General features: G+C 34.9%; 1 long non-coding RNA gene across 4 annotated transcripts; it reads right to left on the minus strand.

Moving 5' to 3' along the window:
• Positions 1 to 350: 350 nt before the first annotated feature.
• On the minus strand, positions 351 to 10,800 carry LOC124443019. Of its 4 annotated transcripts, none has more exons than XR_006947472.1 (7): positions 10,610 to 10,800; positions 8,063 to 8,162; positions 7,472 to 7,873; positions 7,131 to 7,390; positions 6,803 to 7,049; positions 6,656 to 6,732; positions 351 to 2,999 (listed from the first exon to the last, which is right to left on the minus strand). It is a non-coding gene; the product is annotated as an uncharacterized LOC124443019 (long non-coding RNA). The 4 variants fall into 4 exon arrangements; XR_006947466.1 differs by having other exon boundaries at positions 351 to 4,358; positions 4,503 to 6,732; XR_006947465.1 differs by having other exon boundaries at positions 351 to 6,732.
• Positions 10,801 to 13,570: the final 2,770 nt, after the last annotated feature.

Genomic DNA, 13,570 nt, shown 5'->3' on the forward strand with positions numbered 1-13,570 from the left:
AATCGCAAACATTTTCTTTCATTAGTTGATTAGTTAATCATGTCGTTCACATGGCAAGACGTTGTGAAAAGTTGGGTTTCTTCAACTCAAGGAAGCAATAGTCAACATTGTATAACAGACTTGATAAGGCATTTGGCATATGCCAATATTATTCCAACAAGAATTATGAACAGTCAAGGCCTTCATATCATTCTATTGGCACAAATAATGTTAGAAACCTTGGATCGTGTCTCAGTACCAAAAGCGATGCAACATCCAACATACTTCGTTTATCGTGCAAATGCAAAAGAAGTAATGGTCCACGACCTTCAAGATAGAATTGCGAAAAATATCAAACAATTGGAGAATGATGAGGGTGTAAATATTCATCATTATTATAAATTGAACATTGAAAATATGATGGACATGGATTAACTACTTTTTAAATGTTCTTTGAAAATATTAATACGGTGTCAATCAGCGTTAAATTAATAATTACTATTAAACCTTCGATAAAAAGAAACGTTATTTTCATCTTCAGACATTTCAATGTCATTTATAAATGTTTTATCATATTCGTTCTCTGATTCAAAATCCATATCTTCCTCGTCGTCAGTTTCCAATAAACTAATATCGTTTGCGTTTTCTTCATTCTCAAAAATCATGTCACCGTCATCACCATCCTTAACAATATACTTATACACTAAAACGTCTTCCATTTCTTCATCACTACATGTCCCAACGTTAGCTTTGTCATCAACACAGCTATGATTTACTCTACACCCTAGTGCCGTGGGCTGTACCATTGTATAAAGCATTGAATCTGGAAGACGTATAATGGGCTTTACAGACGGACTAGCAGAGTTAGACGCTGGTGACCAATAATATCCGTAAGGTATTGTGTCTTCACCAGAGTTGACAATTATTCTTTTGTCGTAGACGATCTGATATTGCTTTACTTCTTTCTTGTTGACAAGCCGACGGGTCCGTTTTTCTCGTGTTATTTTACTGTTATTTGCAACATCTATTTTATTTTTCTTATTTTCGTCATCTGAACGTACATAGTTAATATCATTTCATACAAAGAATCAAAATTAAGAATTTGGCTATTTTTAAAATTCAAAGTAAAACCTCGTATCTTACAATGTTTTTTTCCCATTATTTACAACGTACGCGTAATTTTTTGGACCCCCACATGCAAATCTTGTAATGTAACTACCTACCCCATGTTCTTGAGTGATTTCGTTTGTTAAATTACCCAGGTAATCCCCTAAGAGTGGCCTTGGAACCCCCGGTTTATTTACATAAATACAACTATCTGTATCGCAATATAAAAGGCTATCTTGTACCTTTTCTTATAGTACTTTACCCCCTACAGAGATCATCATTGCGCATGTCATGATGTAATAAGCAAAAAAAATAGTTTTGAAATTTAAATTCATACATAGATTATATTGTAAACACATCAAGATTATATGGAATTTAAAGTTTTAAAGTTTGTAAATTATGCCTTTGGACATCAGTTTTCTTCATCATCGGATGAATTCTCCACAATTATTTTGGAGCGCTTTGATTCTTCAGCTTTTGGTACCTTAGTGCTCGACTCTCTTTTGGGCGCTGATGGTTTTTTAGTTTTTCCAATGCCTTTCATAGATTCGTCAGCCCAATGAAAGAGTGAACATTTCTTTTCACTTGCCATATACTTGCAACGAAAGTAGGGTCGGCCAGGATTGTTGGCCGAGTTCGATACCCACAGACATGCAAACACTTGGCACTCGCAGAGTGGAAAACGGTTCGGCTTGAATTCCTTCAGTACATTCTTATCGTACACGTCTATAAGCTGCAAGTACTTTTCTTCGGGCGTGAATAAATTACATTTTTCTTTGGCGTACTTTAGAAAGACGCGGCCCTCGTTGGAAGTAAAACGTTTCAGACCGCCGTTTTTGCAAAAGCATCTGTGCTTCTCAATAGAAACCATTTTCTTCCTTGGTTCTTTTTTTCTATCTCTGGCTGCAAAACGTTTGTCGAATTAATGCATATGATCTGCAGTGCTTGAGTTTTTATAATGTCCCAATGACTCCATTTTTTTGTCGGCTTTTTTTCAATTATTTGATTAAGGCTTCTTTTAATCATATTTCCGTCAAAATTTTTTTTCCCATGAAAATACCAAAATAGTAATCCTACAGTTTCATAAATATGTGGACTCTAGCTGTGCTAGCCGGTAATAATTAACTCAAGGATTAAGTTTTGTCTACATTTTTTTTAATTGTTTGATTAAGGCTTCTTTTAATCATATTTCCATCAAAATCCTTTCTCCTTATTAACGATACGAAAATAGGAATTATTTAACTTTGCAATGCGCAGGTTCTGGCTGTGTTTAAGATTTTGTCCACACGTAGCCGGGTATTTTTCAAAAAACGAGGTATTTTTCTCTGTTTTGTCCTCAGATCCATACAAAACGATTATAATTACCTCAAGGATTAAGTTTTGTCTACATTTTTTTTTAATTGTTTGACTAAGGCTTCTTTTAATCATATTTCCGTCAAAATTTTTTCCCATGAAAATACCAAAATAGTAATCCTACAGTTTCATAAATATGTGGACTCTAGCTGTGCTAGCCGGTAATAATTAACTCAAGGATTAAGTTTTGTCTACATTTTTTTTAATTGTTTGATTAAGGCTTCTTTTAATCATATTTCCATCAAAATTCTTTCTCAACACGAATGATGAAAAATTTCTTATTGCTTGTTTTCATAGTATAATGACAAGTTAAAAATTGCAGAGATAATAATTGTTAAGACTCATAGTTATAATTTTTAAGACAGTTATGATACATAATATTTTTTCCAAACCAAAACTAACAATGACTTTGCACGTTATTTCACAATCTTAATTGGAGGTGTTTGAAATACATCAGGCCTGCATACATACGAGTTAATTTACTGTTTTAATACTTTAATGCCTTCATTCAATCTGAAACGCACGCTTGCCAAGGAAATAATCGATCCATTGGAAAATTACTGCTAACAAAAGAGCCTATGTCAATAATGTGCATGTAAAAGGACTCACGCCAAAGTCTTAGGCAAAAATCATCAGTCAACGGCGAAGGCAAAGAGAGCAAAGAGAAACAACAGATAGAGGAATGGCTACATCTCAAACAATTCGACCCATTTTGAGTAAGTTGAATTGGAATACAATTTCAATGTTAGATTTGACTTTAGAAAATTTAAGTTGTGATTTTGTTCATTGTTTTAGGCCAATGTGAACACTGCAAACTATGGGTGATCTGTCCACCGAGCTGCGGGCATAAAATTCATTTATCTTTAGTAGAGGAGAGGCTTGTGGAGTGCTTGCCATTTCAATGTCCCAATGCTTGTAAGTCAAATAATTAATATGCTTGCTGAATGTTGTAGTCGTGTTTTTTTTATGTAATGTCCCTTCCGTTATACTCTAGATGTTTTGACGAAGAAGTCGACAGATTTCTGGAAGATTTTTTTGAGTATGTATTTTTATAATTCTTTATCTTTTGAAAATTGATACAGTAGAACAGTCAGTAAGATTGATTTCTTTTTATTTCAGAGTGATCGTTGCTAGTTTTTTCCAATAAAATAAAAATGTTTTATTTCAATAAAATTTATTTAAGAATATCAACGTCTCATGTTCTAATTTGTTCTTTTTTTCTGTCAAAAATATTTTTCTCCAATCATTGCAAGTGTACTTGATAAGTTCTAGCCCATTTACTATCGGAGTCATGTCTTGTAAACTATCAAAGAAGGATTTCATGACTTTTTCCTCATCAATTTTTGATACTGCATCTTCAAAGTAAATCGCTACCCTTTCATCATTAGGCATCATCAAGCATTCATGGCGCTTTTGTGAGGGGTGTTGAACGCGACAACCGTCACAGTCTTTTGCCACAAGTTCATATATTTTAAAACCAATTTCAGTAGCATAGCACTTCAACAATTTATTCTGTATATTGCTTTGGCGTTCATATAAAACATGGCTCTCATCTTCAAATTCGAAGGACGATTCCTTCACTTTCTTTGCTTGCTCAATGTCTACTTTTAAAGCCATTTTCGTTTTAGTAAGACAAAAATTACCAAATAACTTTAACTCAATAAAATTGTAACGTGTTCTCCTTTTTTATATTTGCAAAGGAAACAAGAAAACGGATCTAATATTGCTTTAAGAATAGAAAACAATTGACAAATTTAATTAAGTTTTATCGTGTTTCAATTAATCATGTCATCCAATAGCAACCTTCGTTCATTTTATATCGTTTCCGGTTTACACGCGCGCGCCCTGTTTACTTCCTAGGACTGGAAACTAATTGACACGGGTAAGAGCTCCGTTTACTTCCGGGACCATACCTGCACCTTAACTACTCATGTCATCCAGTAGCAACCTTCGTTCATTTTACGTGTTTCCGGTTTACACGCGCGCGCCCTGTTTAATTCCTAGGACTTGAAACTAATTGACACGGGTAAGAGCTCCGTTTACTTCCGGGACCATACCTGCACCTTAACTGCTTGCCGGTGCCGAAACTTATGTTCAATTCAAATTAGCGAATGTTTTTTATCTTCAACAATATCTATCTCTTCATTTTCAGAAAAATGTAATCGCTGTCGTGATTTTTATACGACGGTTAAATGTGGTCACACAGTTCATCTGTCCCCATTAACAGAGTCACGGGGAAAATTCAAATGCGAAATTTGTAGGTTACTATGCCGTTAAAGATATTTTAACCTCAGGTTGCGTTTCATGTCATTGATTTTCACTCTTCATTCATGTAGTGTATCGGACGCACGTGTAAATATTGCTTTTCGTTAATTTTTGATGTAAGTTTGTAATTCATGGCTGCGTTTATACCTTACTGTGTGCTATTATATAAAGTTTAAATATATGTTTGAGGTATAAACTGTCATACGAAAGCAGCAATTTTATATAGTGGTTCTTATTTCATTCATTCAGAAAACTGTGTACCGATGGCGTCATGTTTGATGAACAACATTGACAGTAAAGATGCTCAGATTTGAATGTAAAAGTAGCTTAGATTACAAATGAAAAATTTCCTTCCAATATTGGGCTTGAGGAGCGCAAAAAAATAATTGAAAAGCCACCGCAAAATTGCGACAAACTTACTGTGCCCAAACTCAATGAGCTTATATGGTCAAGCCTTAAAAATTTCCATCGTCAGCGAGATTTGCACACCGCAGTTCTACAAGATTCTAGTGTGTGTGTGACAAGTTCTCTCTCAGTTACTGTCAATGACCAATTAAAATGCTGGGAGACAAAGTCTTGCCGGACTTTCGCGCCATTACGACTACGCTCTTTGATGCCGTTACCTTATTAGTGCATGTAAATTTTAGAGCTGTCATACAAGCGTAGGCCCATCCATATTTTTTCAGATCCCCTCTCCTCCACTCTAACCATTGTACCAATACTCGTGCTCTAAATACTGGTCAATTCATGTGCAGTACTCTATCTCCTACAGTTCCTGCACTCCTCGCTAATGACTAATAGAATTTTATTTAAACTTCGATTTAAGGTAAGTCTCGTTTAATTTCCAATTGGTAACAAAGTGAGACACCTAAGGATCACACACTTGAATGATCAAAGCATGACCTTAAGATGGACTATGTTTTTAAAATTACTACCAAATAATTGTCAGATGACAAGGATTGTTTCGGCCAAATTTGGTCTTAACAATGTTTTTTGTTGTGCGGCTACATTGTAATGAATGAAAGTGTCCCACTTTGCTCGAGGTTACGCTAAGATATGACGGGAAAAATGACAAAAGTGTTTTATGGCTAATGACGAATCACGGTTTTCTAATATGTCTCATCAAAAACAATTAATAAATGTTGATGTAAATGACAAGTTTTAGCTCTAGAAGCTGGATTTGTTTGTATACGATTCAAAAATAAAGTTTGAAATATTAATTGCAATTCTAAGAAAAATACCAACGTTTACCAATACAAAGGAAGATAAAGAAACAAAAACTCAAATTAAAGTGTTGAGGAACGAGTTTCGCTAATCGGAGCGCACATCGTCATCTTTGACAGATAAGCAGTTTATAAGCAGACATGTTAAAATAGTCTTATCACTTCAGCACTTTCAGTTGGTCCGCAAGCTTTGCTTTCATTATTTTAATCTACAGCTTGGATCGTGAAATGAGACACCGACGTTAGAGCTCTACGGTTATAAACGTATTTTTTTTTTTGTCAAATTCAATTTCGGTCTATTCCCTTATGCAGTGAACGATTCTGACGATGAACATTTGATTGAAACTCAAAAAAGAGCCGATCACCAACCATTTGTTGGAGTGATTTTTAATTTAATAAGCATGCATAAATATTGCACACAAAAAACAAACTTTGTTTCTTAGAATCTAGCTTGGAAATGTTTGAAATACAAATACTTCATCGAAATTTCAAATCAGAACATGGTCAAACCATGTTTTAACAATTATAGCTACTTAGCTACGAACAATCACCCATAAACCAGAAAAACAGCAAAGTTAATTCTCGCTACCTTTGGCAATCTTTGTTGTGTATTTACAATACTAAATACACGACGATAACAACAAATGGCGAAAGAATAAATTGACCCGCATTGTCAAAACCTTAGAAAGGGAAAATATATAACAGGTGCATCTAACTTCGAATCCTACCTTCCCTGTCAGCCAGCGAGAAGTTCTACAACGACCAAGATACGTTTTGAAATATTCCCCATTCCCACTTTCACATTCTATAAATTTAACGCAACATTATAGGAAGCTCATAATCACATCGAAAAAGAAAAAAACCAACTGCCTAACCATAGCTCAATATATGCCTTCTTGTATTCATCACAGGTTACTCAACTTTTCACTTCTTGCACGTTAAATACAACGACAGTTGCATATATTTTTTTCAACAGTACTGGCGACGAAACCATCGTAACAGTTGCATGTGATCTTATATTAAATTAGGCTTCAAACGCAGACCAAGAACTGTCAATGGTGATGAAGGTAGATAATCAAAATGATAACAAGTGCTCAGTCCTCTATTTCCCAACAAACGTTTCTGAAATGCATAATTCAAATAGATGTAGTTTAAATAAATTAATGAAGAGAGAGAAATGTATGTTGTGGGCATCTGACAAACCTTCTTCAACTGAGCTATCAAACTCAATAAATCGCAGTCCATTATTTTCTTTATGCTTCTCACACAACTGATATTACTTGCCGTTCTATCATATTCATCATTTAAAGAAATAAGCCAACCACAATAAAGTGGTTTGAGTTATTCCCATTAACTAAAAATCGTATGATAAAACATCAGTAAATAGTTGTTTCTATGTTTGTTGTTCCGCGCAACTTCGACGTACGTAGCTAATGGAATCGACTATTGAGCAGGATCAGATACTAATCCGATGAAATACAAAACAGGAATAATACAATTAGAAAATAAAAAGCCACTGGAAAATTTAAAATTTGCAGTAATACCTTGCATGAATATGTACGGGGATTAACTCAAATCCATACAAAATGCTAAAGATCTTTTAACACCAGTTAAATTGCTTGTTTTCCAGTTGTTACTTCTTCCGCCCGCATCCAACCAGTTCCGATGGCATACAACCAGTTTTGTCGATTGATGCATGAAGACAAATGCAATTATTCATCATCAAATCTCAAATAGGTCTTGAGAACAAAACAATTTTAGGAAAATATGACGTAGATAGATTCTTGTGCTGCATGGCAATGACACTCCACGTAACGACGATTAATAACATAGCCAGGGGTACCAAACATCTCTAAACAATGACATCTGAAGAAACCCCGGAAAGATCTGCCATTTCATTTTGGAAAGCTGCTATCGTTCTCTGACGATGATATCAACCATTTTTTCTGCAATAGGCACATACCACATATTAATTTCTTGGGTAAACCAATAATAAAGCTTTCGTATGTAATACATTCTTGATGATTACCAAAACATTTATTACATAAAAAGACCAAGCGGAGAAACAAACTTTATTAGATGATCATCATGCCTCAAGCACAAAGTTAGATATATTATTTCTACTAACCACTCACCAATTATTTATTCCATTTTGTCTTCGCGACTCTTCATAATTAACATGTTTGCTTGTTTCTTCGTTTTGAAAGAACTTAGCGGCTTGAAATGTAATAAGTACTAAATAAGATAATACAAAAAAAATATTCATTTGTGGTTGCAATAAGGCCAATTGTTGCGACTGTAATCTTTGTTGGTGAAATTTTTGTCTGCATGAAATGTACTGGGATAGTTTCTTTACAACTGTCTGTTATACCTCAATACACGGTCTGACATTTCTAAAATCTAAACCATACTTTGTCTCACCTCACTACCAACTCACCCCACATCAACTTATACGTAGCACAAACCCAATAAAAATTATGAAAATCAGTCCATGTAGCAAATTGACACAAAATTTTACAAGTTCTTGTTTCTATATCGCTGGATTATTATTGAGGGCTATGAAGGCAATGGATCATTAAAAAAGAAATTTTTAACATAATATTGTGTGCATAAGTTAAACGAATATTTATTCTTCATTTTCTTGTGGATTATTCAGAAAGTGTTCACTCATTTTAATTAAATCCTTTGTCTAGCAAATATTGTTACCTTGTGGAATTGCCGTTCAAACTTTCTTTGAATAGTGTCCTTGCAGCTATGGAAATGATTTACTCTACTTCCAATTTACTTGAAACTAATTTAAAAGTGTTTGAATTAGACTACTCCTACTAAAAGTCAATGTTATATATATGCTAATGACATTCTAAACTAGATTTGTGAAGCAAGGGAGGTTGTTCAAGATAACCGTTTAGTTGGTGTGGTATGTTAATCTTATAGAAATAAAAATTCATTTCAAATTTGCCACATAAGATTTGGTCATTGCCAAACGAACAGGTTGCTAAAGTCGAATTCGTCCACAAGCTTTTTTCCAGCAATTTTTAATTTAAATGTGCATTTCCTTCTTAGACTAAATCAGCTTTTTCTGTTTTCAAACATTACACTCTGAACAACATGAAAATAACAAATTTTATGAAGAACATGAAAAATTTGCTGTGCACATAAACAGATAGACTTCAATTTTGTTCAAATCAATTCCATAAGTTCAAATAAATATTAAAAAAAAATTGATATGTTATCTACCACTTGGGAGGTCTGTTTAAAAAAAAAATTTAGGTCTCAAAAGCCACTTCAGGATGAAGGCCAAGGAAAATTTTTCAGTAAGGACCCTTGAACAATTTACATGGCTTTTAAATCAATTGTACAAATTTTAATTTCAATTTGCAAACAAATTTATTGCAAAAAAAAATAACAGTATTTGACCACAATCAAGATATTTTATAGAGCTGCCCGCTGTGCCAGCCAATCAGACTTCACATAATCAAAAATATCACTATGCATGTGTACAAAAAATAAATGTGGAAACCAATGACTTCATGATCAATCTCTTATAACAAATTTATAGCCAACTAAGTGCAGTATGTGGCTGTACGAAACAGTCTTTAAGTATAAATAATATGATACTATAATACAGTGGGCTTTCAAGTACAACTTTAAACACATGACAAATGACAAATCACGACAGCCTTGGGAAATGCTCAGGAGTTCCATAAAAGGCCGACAACTGGCAATTTTTGCAAAATGCTTTCAATATTACCATGATGGGCAATTCTCAGAAACTGTGCCTGCACAGTAACACTTTTATGCTACCTGCATGTGTTATTATGTATGCTACTATGTCTATTATTTACCATTTCATGTATTTTTCACTACTTTGCCTTATCAATGTTCACCAAATGTGGCAATGGTCAAAAAGGCCCAAGGAAACATTAAGTTTTCTGTGTCATACACATTTGCTTTTGTATCTCAGAAAAGAATAGTGAAAACGTTTAAAAGCATTTGCTTTTGGATAAAGTTATCTCTGGGCACAAGAAATAATTGTAAGGTCTTAATTATTGTTTATGCCTAAAGCTGAGAATAACAATAGAATTACAGAGTAAATGTTGTCACACACATGCCGCCTACTTTCCTTAATTAGCTTGCCACTCTGAAAACTATTGAAACACCAAAATTACGAATATTGTAACAGGTTTTTGTGTTACATAAGTACTACTTAACTACACTAAAAGCAATTACAATCGAATATTATTTTCTTTTAAATATACTGCATGAAATACACAGTTCATGAACAAAATGAACACAATGATCCGATTATCCTTTGCAGTAGTTACAGATGATAGAATTTGTTCTCCATGGTAATTTGCTTATTAGTAAGAAAAGTCAAAACTTTCCTAAAGTTTTCTTGCTATATCAAGTCAAACACACACTTTGAAACATACAATTATAGAGTAATTGAGATATTTAGGGCGCCATCTTGTGATGAACGCGAGTATTTACTTTTCCAAATGGCTTGGATACTCGCATAATCGCTTTCGTCTCTTTCTGTTTATAACGATTAAAAAATTAATATAGCTCTGGGTCTATAAGCAGTTATCGTCAAGCATTGTCGTTTTCTAACACTCCTTCGAATTAACATCTGCTTTGGCCTTTTGCCTTACCATGTGCTCGATAAAATTTGATGAATTTACCTCATCTGTTGCTTTCAAAAGGAGCCCATCGCTCCTCACAATGATGTGGACTTGTTTTTCATTGAAAGTCTTTGACACGGTACCATTTTTTGTAACCTATACTGTTGTGTTTTCCCGATTTTACTCGAACAAGATTGAGGACAACTAACCAAGCCACAAGTCCACAACCTACAATAATGATGAGGAGAGATAGGGATGGGCTGATTCCGATTGAGGCCTAGTAACTAATGCCAAACACGTCCCGAAATTTGATATGTTGTTTCCAGTACCCTGTAAACATTACCATAACCAGCGGCATAACCACAGAATAGTGGCGTAACTGTATGAGCACAGTCAGTGGCTCAAGATGGTCAGAGCTACGGACATTCAAGCAATCAGGTTACAAGGGGTTTCCCTGAACGGTGTTAACAAAGGACATCGGATTCAGATCACTGGTAATTCTAAAATTGACGTGGGGTACTCACTGACATACACAGTTACTTTATAATAAGCGAGAGCATAGAGTTTTTACCAGCGAACGATTGAGAGCAATTTTCAATACGAACATAATAGCCCAACATAAGACTTTTAATGAAAAAACATACATAAGACTTTAGCCTAATAACCTTAGCTTTAGACTAATAGCCCAACATAAGACTTTTAAATGAAAAAACATACAACGAACTTTATATCACTGGTACACGTATCGGCATACTATATGGACTCCCTAAAATTCATAAATCCTCCATCCCTCTAAGACCAATCTTATCTAGTATTGACCACTACTCCTACAAGCTACCTAAATTCTTTATTCCTTTCCTTACACCAATCTCCGCCAGCTCCCATGTTATCAAGGACTCTTTCTCTTTTGTCCAAGATCTTTTACAAAGTGACATTAACGCCAATAACGTTGTGATGGCGTGCTTTGATGTTAAATCATTGTTCACCAACATCCCAGTTGATGAAACAATCGCCATAATAACTAATCACGTCTTCTCCAATAACACGTCCTTTCAAGGTCTTGACCGTTCACAATTCACTCAACTTCTCTCCCTCTCCGTCAAAAACTGTCATTTCTTCTTTAACGGCCAAGTTTATCAACAGATTGATGGTGTGGCTATGGGCAGCCCCCTAGGCCCACTATTTGCGAACATATTTATGGCCTTCAATGAGAATTCATGGCTTCACAACTGTCCCCCAACCTTCAAACCCCTTCTTTACCAACGTTACGTTGATGATTGCTTTCTACTCTTCCGATCATTGGATCACATACCTCTTTTCCTTACCTATCTCAACCATCAACATCCTAACATTTCCTTTACATCTGAACTGGAAAAAGACAACACGCTCCCCTTTCTTGACGTAAAAATAACTCGCTCAAACGGCAAGTTTTCCACCTCTGTGTGTCGTAAACCCACTTTCACTGGTCTCTTCACCAATTTCCATAGTTTCATTCCCATTCAATACAAACGCTCATTGATCTCCTCTTTACTTCACAGAATTTTCAACCTCTGTTCCAGCTATGAACACTTTCATACCGAACTAGAAGTTGTTAGAAAATTGTTTACCTTAAACAACTTCCCTTCATACATATTTGACAATCATGTTCACCGCTTTCTCAACAATACATTTGAACCCAAAGATCTTATTCACACTGCTCCTAAGAAAATCATTTACTTCTGTCTCCCTTTCACTGGCCTACACTGTCTTCAGATTCGCACTCAAATCACTCGACTCTGCAATGCTGCCTTTCATCATATCAACGTTCGCTTTATTTTTCGTTCTTCCAGGCGTCTCTCCTCTTTCTTTCCTTTTAAAAATAGGGTTCCAAAGCTCCTGAGATCTGGTGTTGTATACTCATTTAAGTGTCGATGCTGCTCTGCATCGTTTGTGGGCCAAACCACGCGTCACTTACACACCAGAATATCAGAACACTTGGGAATCTCTCCCTTAACAGGGAAGCCTTCCTTATGTCCACCACCATCTGCAGTTCTTTCTCATATAAGAAATACATCTCACTCTGCTGATTTTAATGATTTCTCAATTCTCTCTTCCTCCTCCGACAATTATGACCTTATGATTCATGAAAGTCTTCTTATTTCCAAACTTAAACCCTCTCTTAACACCCAAGGCAACTCAATCCCCCTTCACTTTCTGTAATATACCGCCATTCTCACTTAAATCCGTCATCTAAACTTCCTACTCCCCTCACATGTAATTCAACACCCCGTAATATATGCTTGTATTTAAAACCTCGTGTATATAAATTAACTCATATAATCTGAAGATGTCTTAAGTTAAAGACGAAACGTTATTAATAAATCCTTCTCTATTTTATTATTGTGATGGCTTTTTTAAAAGTCTTATGTTGGGCTATTATGTTCATATTGAAAATTCACTTTCCGCCTGGCAAATCTCTGGCCACGATTTTAAATGAGAGCAATTTGATTTAAAATATTTTTCAAAATTCAAAACAATAAATTATGTAGGTAACAACAATATTGATTCTTTTTGACTTGCTTGTATTTAGGAAAATAATAAAAAATTATGTTTCATCTTCGCTGTTTTCTAAAAGTCTAAGTAAACTCTAATAGCTAGCTACACAGCAACATTCAACTGTGCCAGTAATAGCAGCAATACAGGCATGGCGCCTAAGGAGGGGTGGGGAGACCCCCACTTTCTCCCGGCTACCTTTATATTAACATTTATGTTTACCTTTCTGTCTACCTTCATGTATACTTTTGTGTTTAACTTTATGTCTTCCTTTATGTTTGGATTCAATCATTTCCGGTTTTTGTGGGTTGTTGATGGTAGATATACGACCAATAATTTCACCACAATTCCCCCCAGTATATTGAAATTTAATAGAGACGACAAGAACCACATTTCAAAAAAACGACTTGAATGACATTTCAAAAAGTTCTTGCCATACAACAATAACATGCGCAAAGTCTTGCAAGATCATGCATAATGGAAAGTGTA

Source organism: Xenia sp. Carnegie-2017, unplaced genomic scaffold (genome assembly GCF_021976095.1).
Source record: "Xenia sp. Carnegie-2017 unplaced genomic scaffold, XeniaSp_v1 HiC_scaffold_1, whole genome shotgun sequence".
In the NCBI taxonomy this organism is placed as follows: Eukaryota; Metazoa; Cnidaria; class Anthozoa; order Malacalcyonacea; family Xeniidae; genus Xenia; species Xenia sp. Carnegie-2017.